Here is a 27,947-nt window from a genome sequence, read left to right as displayed (position 1 = left end):
TTCATTTATCCCCAAAACCTCATAAATACAGTGTTATAATTTTTCACAGTTTATAGATAGAATCTGAGGTTCAAAATTATGCAGAAACTAGTCCAAGGTTATACCACTAATGAGTATGGAATGTAGATCTGAACCCATATATGCCTTGCTCCTACTTTTAATCACTACGCAATATTGCCTCCTAGAATTAATGATTCATTTTATTATACAAAATGAAAGAGACCAAAATGTAAAGAGACCTTAATGTGCAAGACTTGATTTGCTCAGGATTGATGGAAGAAGAAGGGAAAGTAGAAAAGAATCTTTCTAAGACAACATGTGTGTTTATTGTGTATACAGGTTCATCGTTTATGCATACTTCTATAATTTTCTATATAGTAGTTTCTTTATACTCTATTGAGAGATAATTGTAACCAAAGTGCCAAAATTTATCCCTAGTGGAATTAAAAATGGCCAAGTAATGCACGTTTTAAATTTTTTGAAAACTGCTTCAAGGAAAATACTAACAAGTTGCTAAGAGGCCAATTACTGAGTACTTTGCTAATTAGATTTATTGAACACAGTGTGTTTCTGTTTGTTTTGAAAAGTGATATTTTGGAAACATTTGCAGCAACCATTCTTGAGTTAGAGCTCCCAATGCCCTCATCTTCCCCACCCTGGAGCTGTGGCGTAATTTCAGGACTTTGTAAACTACAGAATCTAAGGCCAATCTGCATTTCAAAGGAATGTGAGTGGCTGCAGTCCTGCCAGTTCCATTCCCTACAATTATGTAAATAACAATTTGATAATAAGAAGCCTTTATATAAATGACTTAAATGGATCCCAATATATTCAAGAGAACTATCTCATATTTTTCATCTTTAATGAAAAGAGGAAATGCTTGAACATCTCACAGTGCTATTGTCTGTCTGCTTCTCATCATTCTCCCTCCCACCTTCCTCTCTCACTTTCTTCTCCTTTGAAAACATGCTTTCTTCTTTCATTATGAAATTGGCAATAGGTAGGCAAATAGTGAGATGAGTACACAAATCACTATGGTACACAGTGTCAGCAGGCTTCAGAATAGCTAGTGTTATACTCAAAGAGGAATAAAATATGAAAACACTTTTCTAAGCAGATTTAAACCAATAAAATACATAGGGAAGAGAGAAAGAATAGAAAAAAGCATTAGAATTAGGGGCATGAAAATGACTTTTATTAAATATTCATCACCCCTTACTCTTCAGCCAAATAAGAACTGATATATGCTGAATTTTGTCTGTTTTTTGAGAATTGTTTTGTTTTTGTTAGGAATTGTTTGACAACATCTGCAGTTTTTATTCTGGAGGGTAGTCATACTCCTTAGTTCTGGCAAGAACGAACCACATAAAAGACAATACTAGTTGTTTTTCATGTGTCATCGCATTTGTCTTCAACTCAAATTTATGATGTAAAGAAACTCTATTTGTAGGTGATAGAATAAAAATATATCTTTAAACATTTTGTGAAGGTTATACAACCAGAAAATGTTGAAGCTAGAATTCAGCTTCGGTCCTGCTGATGTCAGTTCCGCTTCTCTTTCTACTAGGAGGCATCACAGAAATGTGAAAATGTTTGAATATTGCAAGATGCATTTTTATGAACATTAAAGAACAAGATAACCTACTGGAAATTGGATTATTTTTTCCTTGAGTAAATAGATCTGTTGAATACCTATTTGATCAGATATTCAAGAGGAAGACCTCATTTCTATTACTTTTCACAAAGAAACAAAGCATAGAGTAAAAACTAAATAAACAAGCCAGAAAGAGAAAGAGAAATACACATTTGATATCACTTATATGTGGAATCTAAAAAACAAAACAAAACAAACAACAACAAAAAAAAACCAGACTAATGAATTTACTTACAAAACAGAAACAGACTCACAGACATAGAAAACAAACTTATGGTTACCAAGGGGGAAGGAGGTGGGAAGGGATAAATTGGGAGTTCGAGATTTGCAGATACTAACTAATATATAGAAAATAGATAAACAACAAGTTTATACTGTATAGCACAGGGAACTACATTCAATTATCTTGCAGTAACTTATGGTAAAAATGGCTATGAAAACGAATATATGTATGTTCCTATATGACTGGAGCATTGTGCTGTACACCAGAAATTGATACAACATTGTAAACTGACTATACTTCAAAAAAAAAAAAAACCCAAAAAACAAAATAAACAAAATCAATTACTATTAGCACTAAGTTGTTTGGTGCTCACCAAAGATGGAGTAGGTATTAAAGACCTAGAGAAAAGTAAAATTGACCTCACAGTTGTGTAGGATTCAATCACATAAAATAGAAGCGGGAAGCCATTGTATCATAGAAGGTGATTCTTTTCTTCAAGAGAGAAACTCCTAATTTCCTTTAAACACTGGATAATTTAGTACTTTATCTTGAATGCTTATTGTTTGTGTTAGAAATGTATGGGGAAACACATGTTCCATTAAATTAATGTAGACTTTCACCTGCAGAAAAGTGGTTTAATGGGAGGTATTATGAAATTTTATAATACAGTTCAGACTGTCCTCCCTGCTTCCCATTGTTCCCACCTTCTTAGACTTTTTCCTGTGCAGTCTTAGCGAGCTACCTAAATTCAAATATAACCCATGGCAAAACTCTTCAATCGTTCTACATTTTTCACAATAGTGATTTCCAAACTTTCTAGCTGAGGAATCATTTACTCCACATAGTTATATGTGAGACTAAAAGTTAAATAAATAATGAAATATTTCTGTGTAATTAAAGGTTTATATATCATAAAATGTTAACATTTTTTGTTATAAAACTAGTTACTTATTTACTTTTAAATCATTTCAATTTTAATAATGTTTTAAAACTGTCTATTCCAGACAATAGTTGTAATACTATCTAGAAAACTTTTGATTACCAAACATGGATCATATTCTCATTGTAAAATGGAATACTGAAACATATTCTAATCATAAACCATGTAATACTTATGCAATTTCTAAGCTTGCAATGCTTAGCTTGCTTGGGCCAGAAATTTAAAAATAAAATGCCATTTATTTAAAAAATTCATAAAGTAGTTTCTTGAATTAGTGAACTGTTCATTTAAAGGATGATGAATAGATTATCAGCAAGTTTAGTTTATTTTTAGAGTTTGATGTATCTCTCCAAATATATCATATAACATTTTTGGGTTTCCAAGAATATAATTTAAAGAAAAATCTCAGGGACAGTATTGCTTATCTTTTAAATTAATTCACTCAAAACTGTAAAAGTCAAATTGTTTAATGAGCCCAAGCCTTGCTTGAATTTTCTCATTGAATTCTGAATCGATGAAAATTGATTTCAGGGTGATATCTTTGCAACACAGAATTATCTAATTGAGTTTATTTACCTTGTTAAAAATAGCAAAGCATGCAGGTTGGTATAATCATATTGTATTAGAGAAGTATTTCATTAATGGGATTTTCTTTGTGGTGAAAAACTAGTGATTTCTTGTCACATTAGAAAAATTTGTACCAGCACCTTTCCTCAGGTTAGTCAATGTACTTCAGAATAAAAATGGACATTCTGCAAACCACTCCTTGTTTCATTAAAAATAAATCTAGAATGTCAACAATTTGAAAACTTAATGAATTCACACGTATATATTATTATTTGACATGATTTTTTGTTTAATACTGTCATCATCTTAAGTTACCAACGCTTATCTACCTAACATCCCATAATTGTCCGAACACATTTCAACAGCAGATTTAATATGAACTGGCACTCCTTTAATTTTCTGCCATTGCTTTTACTCCATCAATACAATTATCCTTCTGTCACCATCAATATAATCATTCTTCATGAGGTCTCTAGCTACATGGCATATTTATCTATTTATATATTGTCTATCTCACCCTCTAATGTCTAAGACTTTCTGTATGTGCCTCATTTTCTGCTAAATACTTTGAATTTAGAAAAGTTCTGTACTTATTATAGATGCTCAATAAATGTATTTTTGAATTAATGAATATACTTCTGATTTCTTCTTTGATTTAAATGATGCTAATTGTGACTATAGACAAGTGACTCCCTTGTCTATAACACTTGTAAGTGGTGTCAGCATCATAGTCTAGTCAACATTTCTTTCTGAATACGAATGTCTGTTACATATGTGCATTTATATTATAAGATTAAATTTTTTTTGCATTTTTATTCTCATAGTGTGATTGAATTTAGGCTGAAAAGAGCAAGAGTTATTTTATGCTTATTATGTTTTGTTTCAATATAATGTAATTTGGCAAGGATCATATGATTATCTTGCAAAATCACTTGCAAAATTTCACCTTGTAGACATGGGCAATATATTATAATAACTAAAAATATAAAATAATTTTCTTGATTCTTTCTTATATTTTTTGTAATCTTTTGTAATTACAACTACTATCAAGGTAAATTTTTCAAATGAATAACCAGTTTCAACTGCTTCTTAAGTGAGCAGGTGCCCTAGTCCCCCAAGCTGGATTAGGAGTATAGTGCAAACTCCAATATTCCCCTATAGAATTGGGATATATAACTTCTATTTGATGGAGAACTTCTGATAAGACATTTACCAAAATCTCATGGAAACAAAAAAACAGAACCAAACCTAGAACCATTCCCTTCAATAAATTATTTGCAGTATTCCTACTGAGTTCTTCCTCTCTGGTTACATCCAAGTACAAAAACAAAGAACGTTCAGATTATAGTTCAGTGAAGAAAACCAACAAGTTTCAGGTAAGGTAAAACTAGTGATGGAAGATTTCCACATAGTATAATAAAGAATATAGATTACATTAAATCTCTTTTTAAAGTAGACACCATCTAGGTAAAGAAAATTTGGAAAAAGTAAAAGGAGTAGAATTTACATGCAGAATACCACTGAAAAATACCAAGAGAGAAAATTAAATCCTCTAAGAAGAGTATATATAACACTTGACAGACACAAAAATTGCTATAGAAAAATTTTGTAGAGAAAATTAATTCAATATGACAAGATCTCAAAGATATGAAGATAAAACAGCAGAGAAATAAAAATGAAGACTGTGGAACTAAAGAAGCAAATTGATGAACAAAATAAATCTATCAAAACCCAGTATATATTAGAATATAAATGGATGAGATAATTTATGATTGAAAATCAAGTTTCTTCTGTAGAAAGAAAGATTGGTAATTTATTAAAGGAAGAAAAAAATTCACTTAAAACAATGGAAAAATTAAAGAAAGATACATGAATGTTCTAAAATACTCCCACAGAAATATAATTAATAAAATTTAACATTAAAAAGATAAAAAATGGTTTCCTGAAATAAGATTCAGATCTGAATATTTAAAGGATGAGCATGTGTTAGAAAAAATTTTGATCCAGAATGGAAAAATCAAGACATGCCTGATTACCTTACTGAATGTCAAACATAAAAGAAAAACAAACAAATGAAAAAAGAACCACAGAAGTACAATTTAATCAACTTTAATGAGGAAGAAAACATAGCTGGACTTTCACTTCTAACACGTCTACAGATAGTGGAAATGTCTACAGTATTGAATGAGGGACAAAAAGCATCCTAATAGCATTACATCTGTTGTATATGTCTGTACGTACCCATAACATCTCTGTATTATGCCTGTTGTATAAAGCCAATAGATAAGCATTTGTAGATTTGAAAGCAATCTCCAGAACTGAGTTGGTGACAAAATCTAGCTGACAGTGTAAACACTACAATCAAAGGCTTAACCATACTCAGTAGAAGCCAGAGACCAATATCTCAGTATCTGAGAAAAAGTGTGGCCCCAATTTTGTACCTACCATAGTCAATCAAGTGGAAGGAATGTGATGTGTCAAGGACTGAAGCTCCTCTGAGCCCTTCTTAATGGGCACCAAGGATGGGAGGTTTGATTGAGTCCAAAGAACAATACATTTATATTAAGAAACTGGTTTATAAAGAATAGTGTGAGCATTTAACCCATTTACACGTAAAACTAAGAAAATATATTGTTGGAGAATAATGTTTATAGAGGAAAATAAAAATGGTCTAAATCTTGACAGTCTCGAGGAATAGAATAACTCAAATGGAGTCTGGGAGAAAGGGAGAGAATCAAGTGTGAATTCTCATAGCAAAGAGTGAAAACATTCTCATATTGAATCACGTAATTAATTGTAATGTCTTTTAAAGTTCTTCACAATCTTAAATTAGAGAATTGTTATCTTGAAATAAAATATCACGTTGGAAATAAACAATTATCTAGATCTGTATGGTCCACTACAGAATTGAGAAGACTGCTGAGCAGTTGAACTGCAGCTGGTCTGAAATAAGATGTCTTATTAAGTGTAATATACACACTAGATTTTAAGGGCATATGAAAAAGAATGAGAAACATCTCATTAAATATGTTTATTTTGATTATGTGTTAGAAATAATAGTATTTTAGATATATTGGGTTAAATACAATACATATTAAAATTAACTTCACCTCTTCCTTTTTAAACTGTTACTAGATGGTACTAGAAAATCTAAAATTATGTATGTTCCTCACATTATATTACTATTGGACAGAACTGACTTAAAACATTTGATTTACTTTATATAATATAATATAATATAATATAATATAATATAATACAATATATTTAGTATCTCACAGGGTTGTAATTTAAAATGTTTTGGATATATTATAAATACATGTAATATATCCAAAATTATCCAACATAAGTATAATAAAATCATAAATATTAATATATATGATCTCTACTATTTGAAATTCAATTGTTTTCAAATTTAATGTGATTGTTACATAATTCTATGTCAACATTTTATCAACTGACTATGACTTAGAAATCTATGGGTGAGAAACAAAATTAGCAGCACTTTAGCTATGTGGCTTACATTATTATTAGGCTTTTTGAATCTTCTTTCTGATTTCAGAATGCTTAGTGATCTGCTCTTTTGTTTTCTGTACTTTATTTCAAGGATAATGGTTCCCTTCATTATTGTATCTTTATTTCTGAGATACCAGCTGTATTGCAATCTCATTACTGTTTACAGCTACTGTTTGAACTCTTTCTCACAGTGAAATTTTCAAAGAAAACTTATTATATCTATTTTTATATCACTTATCCCTTCCTTAGCACCCTGTGGTTAAAGTGCTATGAACCCCCTTCACTTCTATCTGTCACTTTAATAAAGCAAATTGCTTTAAGGTCACTTGATAAACTTAATATCCTCATTTTCTTTGACGTTCATTAAGCCTTTATTGTTTTAATCTTCTGTTTTCTACATTTTGTGTCAGCCTTTTCCCTCCTGTAAGAATCTGCTCTTGACTGTGCTATTTCCTCAGTGTAAGCCCCATAGTTTCCGGTTCACTCATCTCCTCTAAGATACTAACTTCTAAGTCTCTGTCCCAGCCCTGAACTCTTACTGTGCTCCAAATCTATATTCACGAGGACTCAAGAATCCCTGTTACAACGTTTGTCATTCCAGTTCAGTATGCCAAAAGCCGAAGGAGATAACTTGCCTTTGTAAGTCCACAATACTCTCATTTCCATATTCATTTCAATTGTATCAGCATTCTCTACTTACTCAGGCCAGAAACCTGGTAGATTTTACTCCATAACCCCTTTTATCTACTGCAAAACCAAATTATTTATTTGTATATATTATCCTTCAACTTCATATATTCTTCTGTCTAATTCTGTCAACAGACCATCCTCACTAATTCTTATCTAGAAAATTGAAATGACAGAAATAATCACTTGGTCTCCATCTCTTTTTTTCCAATCTGTATAATATATGATATAGGGGTTACTGACTGTATTACATCTAAAAATCTATCTGAATCTTTGCAGCACTTTCCCTCTCTCCCATCCACTAATAGCAATGTTCATATATTTATTAACATGGATATTAGTCAGTATGAATTCTGTCAATGTGATTTTAGACATTGCCTCAATTTTCTATTGCTACTGTATTAAATTACTGCAGATTAGTATCCTAAGACAACACATTTATTATCTTTCCATGACTGGTTTGCTCCAAATTGTACAATGCCAAAATCAAAGTATGGGCCAGCTGGGCTCTTACTGGGAGATCCTTAAACGAATCTGCCTCCCAGCTCATTCAGGCTGTTGATGAATCCTGTTCCTTGTGGTTGTAGGACTGACGTCCCCATTTCCTTGCTGATTATCAGCTGGCAATGTGGGACAATTTCCTTTTATGTTACAAATTTCTCTGATCTTCTCCTCCACCTCATCTCTCTTGCTTCCTTTTCCATCATGTCTCTGCTGCTTGTAGCCAGGGAAGTTTCCACACCCTTCTGGTGCCTTAACTCTCCCTGTAAAAGTGTGGAGGCATGAGTTGAGGGATAGAGTCAGTGTCTGTTAAGAGTCAATGTCACAGAAATAGCAATCTAACTGAGTCGGTGTTATTTTTTCTATCCTCCTGATTTGCTGTGTTTGGGAAAACTCAGTGCCTATACCAGGAACATTTCTTGTCTAATCCCTTGGAGACATAATTTCAAATTGAGGATTATCCTGTAGAAAAAGCCTGACTCAATCACAGCTCAGTTTCAGCAGTTCATAGGTCTGGGTAGCTCTCCCACAACCAGACAAGTAGCAGGGAAGATTTTGGCTTAAAGGCATCCATGTGAGGATTAAATTTCCAATTTATAATGGTCTCTGGGCTGGCTCCCTTGTCTGACTCTCCAGTCATATTCTCTTTATCCCTAAAGTCCCTGTCACTGAAGCATATTCTTTTCTAAAAGCACAAAAACCAAAGAGGATGTATGCTCTAGGCTTTCCAAATGTCACTTGCACATTTTGGCTATAAATAATTTAAATTTCTGCACTGTTTTGATAGTGGCCTTCACAAATATTCATGGGCACATTGTCCCAGGTTGGATGCATATTCCATAGAAGATCACTTTCATCAGAGGAAAAAATGTCCTCTTTCACAGCCTTTTCCAACTTTTTTCTTAAGTCTCAGGTGGCATTTCCTGGGTTTTGGGAGATGGGCCATCCAGACCGATGTAAGCGCCTCTTTTTTCGGGGATAAAGTAACTCAACTTCATAAATTTAGAATATTAAAGAGATCATTAAACTTAACCTCTTATCTCTTTCTTTTTATGGTTTCTTTTCTTTCTGATAACTACCTTCTATCTTTTCAGGATTATTAAAACTTTCTGGAGAACTATGCATTTGTATTACATGTACAAATGTATTACATCATTTATATTTTTATTACATACACCCAAATGTTTCTCTTGAAATATTAAACCAAGCTTCACTCTCATTCACCAGGTAAGAAAGTTCCATTTTTCATAAATCCTTACACACAATGCTTATCATAATTAAAAAAGCTACTTTGTATTTTGTTTTTATGTAATTTTATATTATTATTTTATTTTCAGATGGAGTGAGCAGTGGGAACTTGATGAACATTTTAAATCTTTTTTCAAAGAAAAATAAAGATGTAACCAAAATTTTGTTCAATTTCAGGAGATTCTGTGACCTCAGCTTTAATATAATTATTTTTTATGAGTACAGTATTAAAATAAATGATAAAATTTAAAAGTCCTATATGCTCTAACTATATATAAAAGTTAAAAGCTAATGTACTGCCAAAATTAAAATAAACTATAGTTTGCAATTCAGTTGAACTTCATTATAGCAGCTATAGAAATAAATCATGAAAAGAAGTTTTTAATGTCATCTTTGTTCCAATGTACAAGCTGCTATAATTAAGCCCTTGAATTCAGTTATGTTACCAGGGACCTTAAATATAAAGTAAAACAATAATATTTGGTTAAATACATGCAGATGGTTAGAATTCTAATTATGCTTGGTTACAGTTACCTGGAGCCAATGAATGAGAGACTTGGGAAATGGAGTCTATGTGAGTTAGGATATTATGATATTCAATATTGTACTGGATATCATAGCCTTTTATTGGATGCTGGATTTATATTAGCTATTATAGCTTTTTTCTTTTATAGTCGTCTGAATAATTAGAAACACAGAGACTATTTTGGATTATGACCTGGAAATGAATTGAGAGTGATGACTTGCAAGGTGCAAGGTAGTGTTGAATATTCAGATTCTACAGATCATGATCACCTTAGACTGGAGGTACTTGTGAAGGCATTATAAAAGGCAATAACATAAAAATTGGTAAAATGAAAGGTAAAAATATTAAACTTTCTAAGATGGACTGTAAGAAAATGAATGCAGAGCAGAGCGATCTCCTGCTGAGTTTGTATGTCATATGGGAAATCCCAAGAGGAAATGTGTGTCCTCAGGGTCAAAAGGAAAGATTCAGTGTTTGGAAATTAGTTACTAGTGTTGGCTCTTCTAAATATATTTTTTGCTTTTTTACATTTAAAAATGTATTTCTCTTGTTTTCTTAGATGTCTCAGAGAAAAATTTCCAAATCTATATTTTTTGAATTTATTCTAGTTCTTAGGCACCCTCTAGCTCAGTTCTTTGTATGATATAACCCTTAGTTATATGCCTACTTAGAAATCACCCCTTAGTCTTGAAGATGAAATGATTTTCTCACACCCACAATATAGGAGGAGAAGAGCTGAGATCTGAGAAAAGATTGGGTGGATTCCAAAGCCAACACTCATTTGCTAAGTCATAAAGTAAAATACCCAAGAACTTGTTATAACTTTTTAAAGTTTCTAGTCAGACTTAATTATAAATATAGTTAGAATAATAAACCCATTAATACCAGAAAGTTGCTATTGCTAAAGAGATGCCCTATTTTGAAGAACAATTTCATGTCATGTCTATTTCTGATTGAGTAATGGCATATACCAAAAGAAATTCTTCCACTATCATTAAAATAAAGTCCAAGCATGACTTTTAACTTGCTTTCTTCTGGCACTATCTACCTCGTACTGTGGTTCCATATGTGCTAAGTGACAAGTGCTTACTTATACAAGCCATAATCTCACGAATATTTTCTAGTCCCTAGGGCTAACACACTCCCCTCTCTCCAACCACCACACATGCTCTTCTACCCACTATTTCCTGGCAATATTGTGAATGTTAGAAATATGAATTTGGTCATTTGATGACTAAAGTATATTTCTAGTATATATTTGGTCTTCCTCCATGGTTCCTGGCTCACAGTTCACAAAACCCTTGGAATTTTCTGAGCAATAAGAGCAAAGGGGGCTTCTTTGGCCATAATATCTGGTCTCTTGTGCTCATTTCCTGAAAATGGTTCAGACCCATAGAGGTGAAATGGGTGTCTTGCTAGTCATAACAAGCTCCTTTCCACCACAACTGGGTTTATGTTAATGAGGTGACTTTTGGAAAGCATCTAAGAATGAGGGATGGTTGCCAGGGGCACCAACCCTGAATAGAGGGGTAGAACCTTCAGTCCCATTTCTTGATTTCCTGGGAGGGGAGAGGGGCTGGAGGTCGCATTAATCATCAATGGCCAATAATTTAATCAGTTGAGCTTGTGTAATGAAACATCCTTAAAAACCTAAAAGGAAGGGGTTTGGAGAGCTTCCAGGTTGAGGAAAAAGAACACTTCCACATGGCACTGTGCTGGGCCCCAAATTCCAGGAGGACAGTAACTCCTTTGCTTAGGACTTTTTCCTATAAATCTCTTCATCTTGGCTGTTGATGTGAATCCTTTAATATTTTTTAAAATAAATAGGTAATCTAGTAAGTAAAACGTTTCTCTAAGTCCTCTGAGCTGCTCTAGCAATTTAATCAAAACCAAGGAGGAGGTCTTGGGAACCTCTGATTTATAGCCACTCAGTCGGAAGTACAGATAACAACCTGAGCTGGTGTTTGACATCTGAAGGAGGAGGCAGTCTTGTGGGATTGAACCCTTAACTTGTGGAATCTGATGATACCTCTGTGTAAACAATGTCAGAATTGAGTTGAAATGTAGGACACCCAGCTGGTGTCAAAAATTGTTGTTGGTGGAGAAACATTCCTTACATGTTGGGAGTTGGGTGCAGAACCCTTTCAAAAGTTATACAAATACTTTAATTTATAAAACCTAGCAATGGAATAAATACTGTAATTTCAAAGTTATGACATGTATAAAAGATACTTTGAGGTATCTGCTGCAACAAACATTTTATATGAAAATTTCTCTGATTTCTACTGACAGAATCGTAATGATGCTCACACGATTGTGGTTTCCACTGTATTAATGGAAGGAAATTCTAAATAATAAAGATTAGTACAAATAAAGATATAAAACACCTTTATCCAAATTCACAGATTTCCTGATTCTTTTGCAAGATCCTGTGTTAGGAACCTCTGTTCTTGAATGTCATGTTAAAATAAGAATTTTCACGAACATTCTCTGCACACTGTCTAAATTGTAACTGAAATGGTCTTCACTTTGTCAGCCAGAAACAATCTAATTGAGAAGGCAGCAATTTCAGTTCGTACACGTTTTACTGTGTTCTTTTACACCACTAGAACATTCACATGATGATTCCAAATTTCATTATTTTTACTCAGACCATTTTAAAAAGAATTTAGGGATATTTAAGCTTATGATGAGAAACATGAAATTGTACTGTTTAAATGAAGATCTGAATTGAAAATCCATATGGCCAGGTGTGATATTGTGATTTATAACAAATATATGTTTGCTCTTCCTCCACAGTTCCTGGGTCACAGCTCCCAAAACCCTTAGAGTTTCCTGAGTGATAAGAGCAATGGGAACATCTTTTGTCATAATATTTCATCTTATTCTCAGTTTCTAAAATATGCTTCAGAGCCATAAAAGTGAAATGGATATCTTGCTATTCATAATAAATCCTTTCCACTGAGTTTATGTTAATGAGATGACTTTTGAGAGCATCTAAGGATGAAGCTGGTTGCCAGGGAAACTAACTGTGAATAGAAAGGTAGAAATTTCAGTCCCACCACCTGATTTCCAGGGAGGAGAGAGGGGCTGGAGGTTAAATCAATCACTAATGACAAATGATTTAATCATCTTATGTACGAAAAACTCAAACAGAGAGACCTTTCAGGTTGGTGAACACGTGGAGTTTTGGGGAGAGTGGCTCAGAGAGAACACAGGAGCTCTGTGCCCTTTTCCCATACCTTCTATGTATGTCTGTGTATGTCTATGTATGTTCTATGTATGTCTTCCATCTGGCTGTTCCTGCATCCCTTTATAATAAACAAGTAATTTGTTTCTTTGAGTTCTGTGAGTCAACTTAAGGAGTAAGTCATGGGAACCTGTGATCTACAGCTAGCTGGTCAGAAGTACAGGTAACAAACAACCTGGACTTGGCAGTTGGAATTCTGAGTTGGAGGAGGTCTTTGGAATCTCTGATTTATTGTCTGCTGGTTAGAAGCACAGGTAATAACTTGGACTTGTGACAAGGATGTGAAGCGAGGTGGGGGACAGTCTTGTGGGACTGAACCCTTAAGCTGTGGAATCTGATGCTATTTCTGCATAGCTACTGACAGAATTGAGTTGAATTCTTTAAAACCCTGCTGGTGTCCTAAAAGTTGCTTGTTGTTTGTGTAAGGACTCCTCTGAAGAGTGGAATTGAGTCTAAGAATCTAATTTACCAGGGGAACATGAATTTAAAAAATTATCAGAAATATAAATATGTTCCTAGTAATTTCTATACTTTTTTATGTTATGGGAGTATTTCTATATTCTTTTTGTTATGACAACTGAACATTTTTTTTCATAGATTATACTTGCTTTGTTTGTCTCAGAGTTTATTGTTCACAATCACATATTTTAACAAAAACATTGAACTCATAACTCCCCAAGAGATAGGATATGAATCTATATGACAGCACAGATCTTAATCACCATCATACTTTTACATGTAACAAAACCATAAAAATTGACTTTATTCTTTTAGATTTTGGAATGACATACCAGAAAGAACTTAATGCTGTGATCCACTAAAATGCGATATTCTTTGTCACCTTAATCTTTCAGCAATTCTCACCAATCTGCAGGCAATATTGAATATTGAATCCCAGGGAAATTTCAGCTTGAGCTACTCTGCTTCAATGTCAAAAATTAGGGAAAAAAAAATCTTGCCAATGTTGGCATATGAATGTAAACGAAACTTCCTGATGATTGTTGCGAGTTTGAAGCAACACCTGCTGTCTTTTCGAAATAATTTGCATCTGTTCTTGGTTTTCTGTGGGCTCTGTTTAATGAGCCACAGACAGATGCTTGGATCAGATGTCACCTTGCACAGCTGGGGCTGCTGAGTCAACAAGCACGCTTCTGCTCCATTCCCGTCTCCTTGCTGGCACAGCTGTCCTTTTCAGTACATTGGGTTTGAGGTTACAGTGTTGATGATTCCACTGAGCTCAGTTTTCTTTTGAGTCAAAAATCTCATCATACGCAGACAGACCATCAGCCTCTTTTCTTGGGCTGATGAGACTGGTTTACACTCTATTAGAACTCTGTACTTGTATATCTCAATAGCGGACCTCATGAAAAACAACACCCTTCCAAATGAGGTAAAATGTTAACAATTTGAGACAATAGATGAAGGGCTTTTATGAGTTCATTGTATATATCTTCCAAGTTTATCAGTGATATCAACAAAATAAGGGATTCGTAGGTGGGGACTGGAGCCGCAGGGAGCAAAACAATCTCCATTGGCATTACTTCCACCCAAGAGTGTCTACTGGACCCAAACTCAACTAGCAGTAAATCAATTTTCTTTTAATTGAAAAAGTTTATGAAAAGCATGACTAATTCCAGAGCAAATTCATTTCAGAGACACGTAAATTCCCAAATGCAAAACCACTTTTGTGTTGGTCCTTTTCCCTTCAGGCCAAGAAGGAAAGAGAGGAATAGTTGAAAATTCATTGAAATCTATCACTATATTTTACATTCAAACATGAGGTTAAAATGGAAGTTGGCACTTTTCTGAGATGATTTAATTTCCAGCATTATATACAAATGTTACAAAACAAAGAGAAAGTGACTATCCTGATATTAGTTCTTACGACCTAGAAGAGAGTTTTCCCTCAGATACAGATTCTCATTTGAATGATGGGAAGTGAAGCAGACGCAGTAAATGCGGAAGGATTCATTTTCCAAAATTCTCTTGCCCTCTAAGTTTGGAATCCAAAATGATTTTTAGTATAAATTTTAAGTAATTGATGGAAAAAACCAACTAAGAAGGCAAAAGGATTCTGTTAAGAAATTTGGAAAAGGAGCAGAACACAGTAGAAAAAATATTTGAGCCAGTATTTTAAGACAGTATTTCAGGCCCTTTACTCCAATGTTCACTGTTTGAAGGTTTTATAAAAATCACTTAACCTCTTTTGAGTCCCCTCAACTGGCTTTATATGCAGTTTTTGCAGGTATAAAAGGAGATAAATTACAGATTCTGCTTTGAAAACTACAAGACACCATAGTATATTGAGTGTTACGAACATTGACCAAGAGGAGTTTCTTACTATTTATTCATGTTTTTCCCCAAAATAAACAGGTGTCTCTTTTAACCCCCCAAAATATATGTGTTGCTTCGATTAAAAAAATTTGAGTGCATTTACTGAATGCCTACTAAGTTAAAGAAATTATATTAGGCATTTTGTTGCGGGGAGGGCGGATTGATGAAGGCTGCAAAGACAGATAGAGGATATATCTGAAAGAGTTAAATTGCTGTCAACAGATTTCTTGATTTGCTCCCTCCCCTGCAGCCCAAGGTCCCAAGAACGATTAACCCCAATAATCCAAGGACTTGCTCTGGGCCCAAGTGAGCAAACACAGTAGGTGATAACTAGCTTTAGTCACAAATGTAAAATATACCATATGTGAAGCCCAGATTTTGTGACCCTGCATGTCACCGTGATTTTAAAAATGCTCCCAAATGAGATGGCGGACTAGAATTGGCCTTTCAGCAACGCAGGAGCCCTAAAACTGAGGTCTTCTGGTGCTCTTCAGGATTTTCGAGCTGTAATACTCCCAGTAAACAACTCTGGTTAAACTATGTGTGTGAGTTCAGAGCACATCTACAAAGCATAAACAACAAATTTTAAAAGAAAGTAATAAGAGAAGATGAAAAATGTTCTAAAACAAAAAAGTAAACAATAATAACACCAATATCAAAAAAAAAAAAAAAAAAAGCAATCCCAATCACACCATACAAACTGGGGGAAACTAATGTCAGAAAGACAGCGTCAAACTGGGAAAAACTGAAAAAATATTAAAGAACAACCAAAGATCAAAAGGGATCAGGGTGACTTGCATGAGACAGGCACCATAACTATGTGTTGTACCTGTCTCATGTGTGTAACTTTTCTCTAATAGGGGTCCCAGGATTACAGGTATAATTGGATTATTAAAGGGAACACAGTGATTTTATTTCCCCATTAATCACTGGATTCAATTTGCCTTATTTATCAGGGGTCTTTCATTTGCAAAAAGCAGAATTCAATGTCAAAACAGCCAAATATGAGAGAGAATTTCTCAGTTCTCTCCTTATCTGAAAAGCATAAGTTAGCTAGTTTCAGGCATGGCTCAAGGAATATCCTCAGAATTCAGTCTCTTTTCCTTCATCTCTTGTCCTTGTGTGTTAGCCTCAGTCACTGGCAGCTCTCTCCATGATTTTGCAATCTCAGAAGAATAAGATTTCCTTTCTCTTCCCTACGATCTCCTGTATAATTTCTGGAGTTTATTCTGATTAGCTTAATTGAGGTTCAAATATCCATTTTGAAGCAATATAATCAAATATATCTATATCTATATCTATATCTATCTATATCAATATATAGACTGCTCTGGCCAGACTTGTGTCATATGTCCATAGTAGGACAGGGGTAGTTCCCCTTAGAAAAAATAAGGTGCTCCTTCCAAAAGGAGGAATGGATGTAGGGCAGGCAATAAAAAGAAGGCAACAGATACCTTTTATAGTGTTTACCCTTTAAGCTCTGTAATTCTCACATTTTATAGGTGGCTTAATTTAATCTTCAATTCCCGTTCTGAGAAATGATACAGGTAAAAGTAGACAGGAAAAGAAAGATACATATGAAAATAGCACTTGTGTACAGGTGAAATGGAGCATAAACCAGATTTTCTAGGACAGTTAAATTTTTAAATATTAAACATTTTCAAAACAATCGTTGCAGGGATTTGTTACGTAACTTGCATTACTCTAGCCGTTGATCTCATTTAGGTTTTCTTGTTAACTTGCTCTTTTCTCTCCCAGAAAGCTGAGTCTAGGTACCTGGTGAAATGGAACCTTGTTAACCTGTCCTTAACTGGCAGCAGGGCAGCCCGCAAAGCCAAGGAGTCAAGGACCTTAGCTCAGTTCCTACATCTGTCACTAGCTGTGTGACCTTTGACAGTCTCAAAGGTTTTAGGCTTCCAATCTTTAAAATAAGGATACTAGTAACAATAATAACTGCGGCCTGTCTTATCTAACAACAGTCTTTGTCTTAAACTCTATTTTATCTTATAATAGGCAGGGCTCCCCCAGATTTCTTTTGGTTCCATTTGCATGGAATATTATTTTCATCCCTTCTCTTTCTTCCTTCTTTCTCTCCTTTCTTTTTATTTCAGTTTTTATAAATTAAAATGTCAAACATATTTATTTGATACATTTATATATTGTAATATGATTGCCATTGCTATTGTAGGAATAGTTAGCAGCCTATGTGAGTTCTCTTAGCAAAAGTGAGTCTCTTGTAGGCAGCATATCATTGCATTATTTAATCCATTCATTCACTCTGTGTCTTTTGACTGGAGAATGTAATGCATTTACATTGAAAGTAAGTATTGGTAGGTAAAATTTTACTATGGCCATCTTGTTCTCTGTTTCCTAGTTATCTTTTCTTTTTTCCCTGTCTTTTTCTCTTCGCCTTTCTTTAAGATTTGATGATTTTCCCTAGTAGTATGTTTTGACTCCTATCTCTTCATGTTTTGTGTGTCTACTATAGGTTTTGCTTTATGGTAACCCAGAGGGCTGCATAAAACGTTTTATAATTATAAAAATCTACTTTAAGCTGATAACACCTTAACTTTGACCACATACAAAAACCTTACCTTTTCAAACCCTTACATTTTATGGTTTTTGCCACAATTTACATCTTATTATATTGTGTATTCATTAATAGATTATAGTAGCTGTAGTTATCTTAATACTTCGTCTTTTACCCTGTATTCTAGACTTGAATTATTTAACACACTATTATAACATCAGAGTATTCTGAATTTGACAAAATACATGTCTTTACCAGTGAGTTTTATATTTTCTTATGTTTTCATGCTACTAATCAGTGGCCTTTCATTCCAGCTTGAAGAAGCCCCCTTAGCATTTTGTAAAGCAGGTCTATTGGTGATGGACTCCCTCTGCTTTTATTTGTCTATGAAAGTCTTCATCTTTCCTTCATTTATGAAAGACTGCTTTCCAGGGTAAAGTAATCTTCATTGGCAGGGTTTTCTTCTTCCAGCACATTAAATATATCATCCCACTCTCCTGATCCGCAAGCTTTCTGCTGAGAAATCCACTGATAGCCTTGTGGGGGCTCCTTTGTGTGAGATTAATTTCTTTTTTTCTTGCTGTTTTTGAAATCCTCTTTTTATCTTTGATTTTTGACAGTTTTATTATAATGTGTCTTAGAGAAGTCCCTTTTGGGTTGTATCTGTATGGAAACTTATAAGCTTCATGTGTATGCTTAGCAGGAAGAAAGTGCTTAAAAAACAACATAGTAAAAATGATTTGTAGCTATATTAATCACAAATATTTTCTCATTTTTAAAAGGAGTCAGACTGTTTTTCATTGTCTCCTGATCTGCACATTCTTACTTGTACACCAGTAGTCTGAATCTTTCTTCCTGGGAAGATCATTACCTTAATCATGTAGAAATCCTGTAGAGTTGCCTAAGGGGCCATATTTTACTTTCTGTTCCCTTGGCAATTTCCCCTTTCACTTGTTTTCATAAACCCCAAAGCAGCTGGAGATGCCGGTCCAGCTTCCATCCATTTCTAGCTGCCCTCTTGAGGGATGGTCTAAACTGAGGAGCCACACAGCCTCCCTCTGTTGAGGTGTTGTTTGTGCAGGCAGACTTTAACTCTTTTTTATCCTTAATGTCACCCTTTCCATTGACTCTTTTCTCTCAGCATGTGTATATATTTATGTTTTATTTTTTTCTCCTGATTAAAATAAGCAAACTCACCCATGAACCAATGCTTTTGTCTAGTTCATTCACTTCAAAGTCTAGCTCATGAAATCTTGGGATTCTCTCACTGTTTATATGTATATTTTAACCGCACATTCACTCATCAGTTCACTCCATTTGAGTCTCTACTACTATCTTGATTGTGAAACTCTTTTATTAGTATCTTCATTAAACTTCTAAATGTTAACGCCCTGCATGCTTCTGTCTTTTTCATGAACTTTATGCCTTTGACACTACGGATCACCCCCACTTTGAGATACTTTATGGATAGTTACACATTATAAATTAAAATAACTTATACAATGACCATGTACTAGGCACATCATTGGATGATTTGTTCCTCAAAATATCTTCTTGGCATGAAATCATTAGTCCTCTTTTGCACTGTTGACCAATGTATTCTTCTTGAAATCTACTTTTTCATTATATTTCTATCACTTTTTTTTATCCTAGAGTTCTAGGTTGGGTTCAGACTTATTTGTCCCTGCTAATCCCACTGGTCCCACTGATTTAACTTAAATTCTCCTCTTGCTAACCACAAACATCTTCATCCTTTTAAATAGGTCTTACCACGTGCCCTGATTGCAACATTGCAATGACCAATTCTGTCTCCTTTTGATGTTCTCACAGACAAGTGTCCAGGCCTTTTTTTTTTTTTTTATCAGTTTCTTTATAAGTAATGAGGAGACAACAACCATCTGCTTAACATAAAAAGCAACAGCAATAGCAATGATTATGAACTGGTGAGGTAACACAATTTTCTAAGTTTTTAAAATAGTGTAGTTCGTGATTTCCTCAGATCATGGAACCAACTTCACTTTTTTTCTGGCTGCTCTGTGAAAAGTTAGTTATAGGAAAGCAACTGTCTTTTGTTTGTGCCAACTGTTTCTTAGACCTTTTTTTAAGGTTTTTTAAGACCTTTGTCTTAAAGAAGGAGATCTGCTATTTGCAACAGCATCGGTGAAACCGGAGGACATTATACTAAATGAAATAAGCCAGGTGGTGAAATGGGGAGATATTGGTCAAAGGCTACAAAGTTGCAGCTATACAAGATGAATAAGTATAAAGATCTAATGTATAGCATCATGACTACAGTTAATAATATTGTATTGAATACTGGAAATTTGCTAAGAGAATAGCTTTCAGGTGCTCTCATCACACACACACACACACAAACACACACACACACACATAGCTATATGAGTTGATGGATGTGTTAATTTGCTTGACTGTAGTAATCATTTTATCATCATACTTTCCATCATAATACTTATCCATCTTAATACTTAATACATAAAATCATAATACTTTCCATCTTAAATAAGTACAAATTTTATTTTAAAACATTTTTAAAAAAACTTATCTCTGGGTTACCCTTTTTGTCAGACAACATTGTGTACTCAGCTTGCTTTCCTATAGGTAATGTTCACCTTTAATACAATTTTGGTGCCATCTGATTCTCCATTCAAATATACAAGCCAATGACAAGTGGGAAATAATGGTGGAAAATGAAAGTTTACTTCTTAATAATTTAGGACGTGCAAAGTAGAACTTACAGTTCCTCTACTGCTTTTAATTTAGTGAACAAAAGCATATATGAGTATATATGTGAGTACATATGGTTGCAAATCTGTGAAAATCTACACAGTGGTTTCAAATTATTCATGGATAATCTCTGTCTAAACTTTATTTTCAAAACTTTATTTTGATTATTTTCATTATCAAATTTTGTCTCTTGGGGAAGTTCAAAAATAAATCTCCATAGCTTGACTCAAAATAGCACCTTCCTCCTCTCCCATGTTTTTCCTTCTTTTACCCTCTTCGCCACTTCCTCATCTCAACTGTCTTGTCTATCACTTCACCAGCTCAAGGATACAAGATCCAATGGGGGTTTCACTGGTGCAACCATTTCACATTTAGAATTCAGAAATTTTGGGTAATGAGCATTCTAGCCTGGAAATATGAGTCAATTTTTATGTGTAAATATTGTTTATTTATCTGATATATTATGACTAATTGGCTTTTTTAGGCTGGTTGGGAAACTAGCCACTTTTTCTATGGTTGCTTCTATGGGGAAATAGCTCCCGGTATCTATTATAAGTAAGCTCTCAATAACTATTAGCCTTTGGGATTTTCTCTTGTAAATCAGCATACACTGTTACTCTATTTGGAAATGCCAAACTTCATTCTCTCAGCAACACCGACTTCCTCTAGTTCTTCAGGAGTCCTCAATGCCACTTTTATTTTGTTGACTTGACTTTTTGCTTATAATATATGTAAACTGGCTTTGACATGTATGTAAAGAGAATAAAGTTGGCTTAAATGCATGACTTTCAATTCTTCTAGAAAGCATGGTGCTTATTTAAATAGTTAATTTAGGGAAAATAACCAAGAGGTAAGTTTACTTGTGAAAGAATTAATATATTTGTGAAAATACATTTGTTCTTGAAAGCTTATTTTCTGCAAAGTAAGATACAGTGTTACTTCCATGTTCGCCCACTATGCAAAAGAGCTACTCTTGGTCTTTGGACTAAGTGCTATGCCATGTAGTCGGGGAAGCTATGAGATGTTTTTCTGCTGGCTACAGCAAATCGAATGACCAAGCCCAGGACTAGTTTGGCTGGGGAAGACACAAGGGAGTGGATAGAAGGCGTGACTCATTGTCAGCCATTATCACACCACTTTCACACAGTAAGTCATCAATATATTTCCCTAATATGTCCCTACTACCATATACGCATGTGAGTCAGTAGTTGGTACAAGGGCATAGCAAATAACAGCCACGGACACCACAAAAATGTGAGAATTCTCTTCCCTTAGCCTCCAGCAAACTCAGAAGAGGAATCATCACCCTCCTCCCAAATTTCTTATCTATTGGCCATCTAAGTCTTTCCTATTTCCAAGGAAATTAAAACCTTTAAGCTACTATATTATTGAATGCTTGAAAAGGCTTATAAGATATCAGTGTTTTATAAAATTAATACAGTCACAAACTTATGGAGTGTTCATCACGTTCAGTCCCCTCCTTCTGAGGGGCAAGTGCCTCACCACTCGGAAGGGGAAGCAGTGCAGGCGAGTGGGAAGGGTACAGAAGTCAGAGTCAGCTTTAAACTGAATTTGGCCTCCAAGCTTCAATTTCCTTTTTTTTTTTTTTAATTGAGGATAGTTTAATTTAATTCAGAATAATATCATCTGTTATGTATACACTTTGTAAACATGATATGTAATTCTTATGGCCCAGAGTCATTCTCATAGTCTGGATCTGAGAGGTTTGTGATCCCTGGCCTCACAGCAGGACTTCTACAGTTAATGATCTCAAAGCACCAATAAGTTGTTCTAACCCCACGAATCCTACAGGCAGAAAGCAGAGAAGGTGCTGTGAAGAACGGTTCTAACTGGGACTCACTCGCTGTCCAGCACTGAGACACTGTCTTCGCTTCGTGACCATTCGTCTCCTCTTGTATGGAACGAAGGGGCACCAGGAGGGCTTGGACATGAGGAAGCGTGGCTTCTGCTTGAGCAGGACCAGCCCGAGGATGCACATTCAAGGCACTGTTAATCGTGCTGTGTGAAGGGGAGGCCCAGGCTGACCCTTGTTTTTATATTTAAGAACTATCTGACATGTCTGCCTTCTAAGCAAGTTTAGTGCGGCTATAGAGGCAGCACGGGCAAGCTGGGAGCGGCATTAGGAACGTGGAAATAGTGAGCTCTGCTCCTTTTCTGCTTTAGAGCATCAGGGAGTCATCGCCTCCCTTTGGTGTGCCTGGAGGAAGGAATTTTGTCTGGCACAACTCTTTTCTTCTCTCACCAACCCCCTAGCATGGCCTTCCCACAGTGGCTACTAATGGCTGCATTTTTCTGAATGTGCCGTGCTTTCTTTCCTCCGTGCCTCTGCGCTTGCTGTGCTCTCCCTGTAACATGATGTGCCATTTCCTCTCTCATACTGTAACCAGCTCAGATGTTATCTCCTAGGAGCCTTTCCTGATCACCCATCCGTTCTACCTCTGCTTAACTCTCTATCCTACAGTACCTGTAGTTCCCTGGTCACGCATCAATCCTAATTAACGTCTTCTTTCTTATATTCCGTTAAACAACGTAGACTGCAATTGTCCCTGAGAGATGAAACCATGTCTTTTTTAATAGATGTGATCTTCAGTTCCTACCCAACAGAGACTAGACAATCAATACATGTTTTTGAATAAATAAAAAGTTATTAGACTTTTGATCTGCCTGTAAATGGGACCATCTAAAGTGCTTTGATGACCTGTTCCCAAATACTTTTGAAAGAGAATTAAAGCATGCATTATACTAGACTACTTCATAACAGGATGTGAGAACTTATTCTCTCTTGTTCGATTGACATTCTTGTATATGTACTATACACTTCTGACTTATTTTTTTAAATTGTGCACCATAATATTGAAATAGGAGGTAAACTAATCATATGAATAGTTATTGAGGTTGACAAACATCACCTTATGCCTTTGTTTTCACTATGAAATAAGTAAGTATAAAAAATTGCTATATAAAACATTGGAATTTAGGATTTTAGCTAACTTTGGGATCTGAAAAAGTGTGGTTTGCAAAGTGACAATTCACTAAGTTGATTTCTTCGTCATTTGAACAGCTTATTGTCTCAGATTTTTATTACCCTTCACTAAGCCATATTCTCTGCTTAACAGTGATACCATTTAGTGCTTGGAACAGTTGTTCCCTAGACATTTGTATCAACATAAACAATTAAAAGGCAGCTTTGGAATGTTCCCAAGCTAGTTATAGGATGAACTGGAAAAGTAGTTTAGTATGTCCTATGAAGGCCCTTTCCCCTTTGTAAAGTTATGCATCCCAGCAAATATGCTTTACAAAATCATTCTTCCACTCAGAGATCTAAGTGCATCTGTCCAAAATACATTTGCATTTTCCTCCCATTGAATTTGTTCTAGGGGCTCATCCAAATAGCCTCTCATCTGATATCTGCAGGAAACCATCCAATGCTTCTTACGCTTTTGGCTTCCCAAATGCTGGCTTTAAGGTTTTTTTGGCAGGGATATGGTCCAGTGCTTATGAGCACAGTGACATCCAAAATTCTGCTTCCTTTAGGTAGACACATTTTAATCCTGACTACTTTATCTGGGTTTCAATCTCCTTATGTCACAACTGGAGCCCTTGATATTTTTATGCTGACGGCCTGACCCTACTCTTGTTCCTTCTGTCCTCCCCAGAAATGCCGAGGAACTTGACACGGAGATCCAAATTTGAAACTTAGCAAAAAAAAAAAAAAAAAAAAAAAAAGTCTTGTTATCACTTGTCTGGCCAAAGAAGCCACTGGGCTGTGCCTCATAAATTGGTCTAGAGTGAAGGTTTAATGTGTCTAAGAGAAAATAAGGAACAGAAAACTAAAAACAATGTACCCCCTAGTTTTGTATTAAGCTGATTTGGTCAAGTTAATGGATATTCCTTCATCCTGAGATAGCGTCTTCCCCTATATGTGTGTGTGTTAAAATAGCCTTTGTCCTGTGAAATGACCATGAGAGTAGATGGAAGTTAATACATTTTAAATGTCCTTACTTGGAAAAAAAATCAAAATTTATAAAAATCTTATTTTTCGCTCAGAAAACTATCTTGGAAATAGATATTTACTTGCCTGTGAAATTTGAAAGATGATCATTCATATAAAAAAGCAGCAGTAAATCTGGTAAGGAAGCTAACATTTACTGTATTTCAGGCTCTCTCTAGCACTTTAAATATTAACTATACGTTATCTTTTCTAATCTTCTCGATACCCCTGGAGATACTATTTTATAGATGAGGAAACAGGCTCAGAGGAGTTTTGTAACTTCCCTAAGGTCACAGTGACAATACACATTAAGAGGCAGACTTTAGACTGAAATGGTTTGTTCCATGTCTGTGCTTCTAAAGCTCTACACTAAACGACTACACTCTTTATTTCCACAGACTCTACTTGACTCCTGGTTACCAGGCAGCTGATTCTCTTGATTCACTGCAATGACACGACAGCTCCTTAAAATCATAGGATCTCTTGATCTATATGCCAGCATGTATTCTTCATCTATAAGCAAGCTTTGCAACCACTCTGAGGTTCAATGTCCTATGAAATACATAAACAAGAAATACGAATGCCAATATCCAGAGGTGGTATGAAAGAATAATGTATTTTAAGCTATTAAGGCAGTTTCTAAACATGAATTCACTCTATAAATGGGTTTAGGTGAGCTCTCATTTCAATCTTTCCACCTCACATCCCCTGCTGAACTTACCCTGCTGCTGGAGATGGGTTCCTGCCTGGGTACCATTCCACTTTGCAATCTCAAGTACTTTCTCTTTAGCAATCAATGCCTTTCGCCCTCGGGAGATGTCCTCATGTCAAGTATAGTTCCCTCTCCCACATACATTTTTTTGCCAAAAATAGATTGATAATAGGAACAATGACAACAATCACTTTAACCATAATGGTTATTATTAACTGAGCATTTGTATCACATATTCTGCTAAATATCTTATATACTCATATAATCTCAACTAATCTTCACACAGTGTAATTCACCACTACAATCCCCAATTTAGTAATGGGGAAAATAGTCACAGGTGAGTCAGTACCTCCCCCACATCACCCAGTTAACAAATTACATAATACGGACGGATTTAAAATCAATCAGTCACAAAACACTGTGTATGTTGAGAAAGCCTAGAATACCATTTGATCGGTTTGGGACTTCCTTGTAGTTTTAATGGTGGTTCCCTTGAGACTCAGTTTATAGATAATAATTGTCTCTACAGTACTGGGGCCAGTTGCATTTTGCATTCATTTTTCCAGGGGCTAGAATCTTGTTTACAATCCTCAGCTTGTGTACCGATAGATTTTTCCAATGCTGAAAACAGTGTCAATCACTGCAAATAATTCAGTCCTGGCTTTACTGTGCTCACGTTCCAGCTGTTCATCAGAAACCCGCAGACACAAATGGAAAACTGTAATGCTCCTGGACATCCACCTGCTGGCTGTGGTCACACTTTCCTGGTATCATGCTCTGTCAGTTGACTTTGACTTTTTTTCCTACTATGAAGCATAGTCTTGCCACTCATTCTGGGGCACATTCTTGATTCTGACTATGAGATCTAGTTAAGAGATCCCCAGCCTTCTCACATGCCTTATCCCACTGCCATTAAATCAGTTTTTCCTTAAAATTGCTAACTTAATTTTTTTCACGTTGTATCTTTAGATACCCTTTATCTTTGGGTTATCAGAAATCATCTCATGACTCTGCCTCAAATTTTGCTCAGTTGTATACATGTATTCCCTTTTCATAATGTTCTTCCCTCTTACCTGTTTTCATTCTCTGTCCCATTATATATAATTTAACCAAATATTTATGTCCTGATCCCCTAATAATTTTCTTCCCCACATTTTAGTAACTTTAGTAGTTAGCAGAGTAACTGATGTTAAAGAATATCTAGTCTAGACTTTTCATCTTGCACATACATAAGTGGAGACACAGAGAAGCGATGGCCTGGCTTAGGTGAGAAATGCAGACAGGGACAGAACAGAACTCCGCTGCCTATGGCTTCAACTCACTTGATGTTATGACTCAAAGGTGCAAGTTCAGAGGCCTGAGCACAGGAAATATGAGGGCAGTGGAAGAGAAATGATGTTTAAAATATACAGAAAGAGAATCAGGCACATGAAAAATTCCATAACCATCCAGAGTATGAACTTGGTAAGCAGAGGATTTAATTCACACAGTGGTTCATTCAACATGGGAGTTCAGGTTTGCTAGGAATATACCCAATGATGATAGTGAAGCATGTACAATTATGAATGTGCTATATTTTTGTTTTGGTGAAATGTCCTGAAACAGAATTGATCAGAATCCCTCTATTTCTTGCAATACACAGCATGTGCATCTGTGTGTGAAGTCCTATTTTCTCCATCCCAATAAGCTACATCACATCTTACAGTGTCCAACGCATCATGTCCTGAGGAAACAGAGTGATGTTAGTGAAGAGGCAGGCAAAATTACCATGGTGTAGTGAAATCCCCTAAAGTGAAGTGAAGTGGTCCTGGAATAAACTCATATGCATATCCATCAACAAATCAATGTGACTGGTGTGAGAGATATCTCAGGTAATTTATCAATAAAATATTATTTTGTGTTTTTTTTCTGAATATTGTGATCATTTTGGTATTTCTTATGTTTTAAAGTTTTTATATTTTACTTTGCATTACACAATTCCTTAAAAAGAGAACCTGCATCTATTCCTAAAAGCAAAAATGGAACAATAAAGTATATAATTTCCTCCCCCTGGGGATTAGCAAGGGGCAAGAAAGTGCTTTGTCATTAAAGAAACATTGAAGAACAAGGTAAGTGTTCTTAGATAAAAGGGAACAGTTTTCAGTTACATAAGAAGCTGATTTGGAAACAGTGGATAGAAACTTGGGAAACTGTTCATGTTATGACATTATTTTATGTTTCATCTTAAATGAATAAGATCATTGCTTGCCTAGAAAAAAATAAATTTATATGGATAAAAGTCATAAATGATACGCATTTTTTCTTGTAAACTGAAAGTTGAAAAATAGTGTTTACTATGCAAGTTAGAGATAATTTTGAATTAAACTAAGAATAGAACTTTCATTTATTTGCTCTTTTATCAATGCACATTTTTCATGCACCGTATCTATAAGATACTTTGACTTTTAATGTGACAAAACAAAGATACCTTATTTTTCAATTGAAATTCTAGTAAGAACATTA

At 34.9% G+C, this 27,947-nt stretch overlaps 1 long non-coding RNA gene across 5 annotated transcripts in view; it reads left to right on the top strand.

Annotated features, from left to right (window-relative positions):
* LOC141578851 (uncharacterized) overlaps positions 1-27,350 on the top strand; it is a 382,879-nt gene extending 355,529 nt beyond the window's left edge. For 3 of the 5 annotated variants that reach the window (XR_012509644.1, XR_012509645.1, XR_012509647.1), the window contains one exon: positions 22,534-27,350. This is a non-coding gene — a long non-coding RNA (uncharacterized LOC141578851). Of the gene's footprint in view, positions 1-9,182; positions 9,316-9,425; positions 11,115-22,533 lie in introns of those variants that run through there. The other 2 variants (XR_012509648.1, XR_012509649.1) reach the window with 2 other exon arrangements.
* Positions 27,351-27,947: the final 597 nt, after the last annotated feature.

Source organism: Camelus bactrianus, chromosome 10 (genome assembly GCF_048773025.1).
Source record: "Camelus bactrianus isolate YW-2024 breed Bactrian camel chromosome 10, ASM4877302v1, whole genome shotgun sequence".
Classification (NCBI taxonomy): Eukaryota; Metazoa; Chordata; class Mammalia; order Artiodactyla; family Camelidae; genus Camelus; species Camelus bactrianus.
The sequence above is the reverse complement of the archived record's forward strand: the minus strand, read 5'-3'. Positions and strand labels throughout refer to the sequence as shown.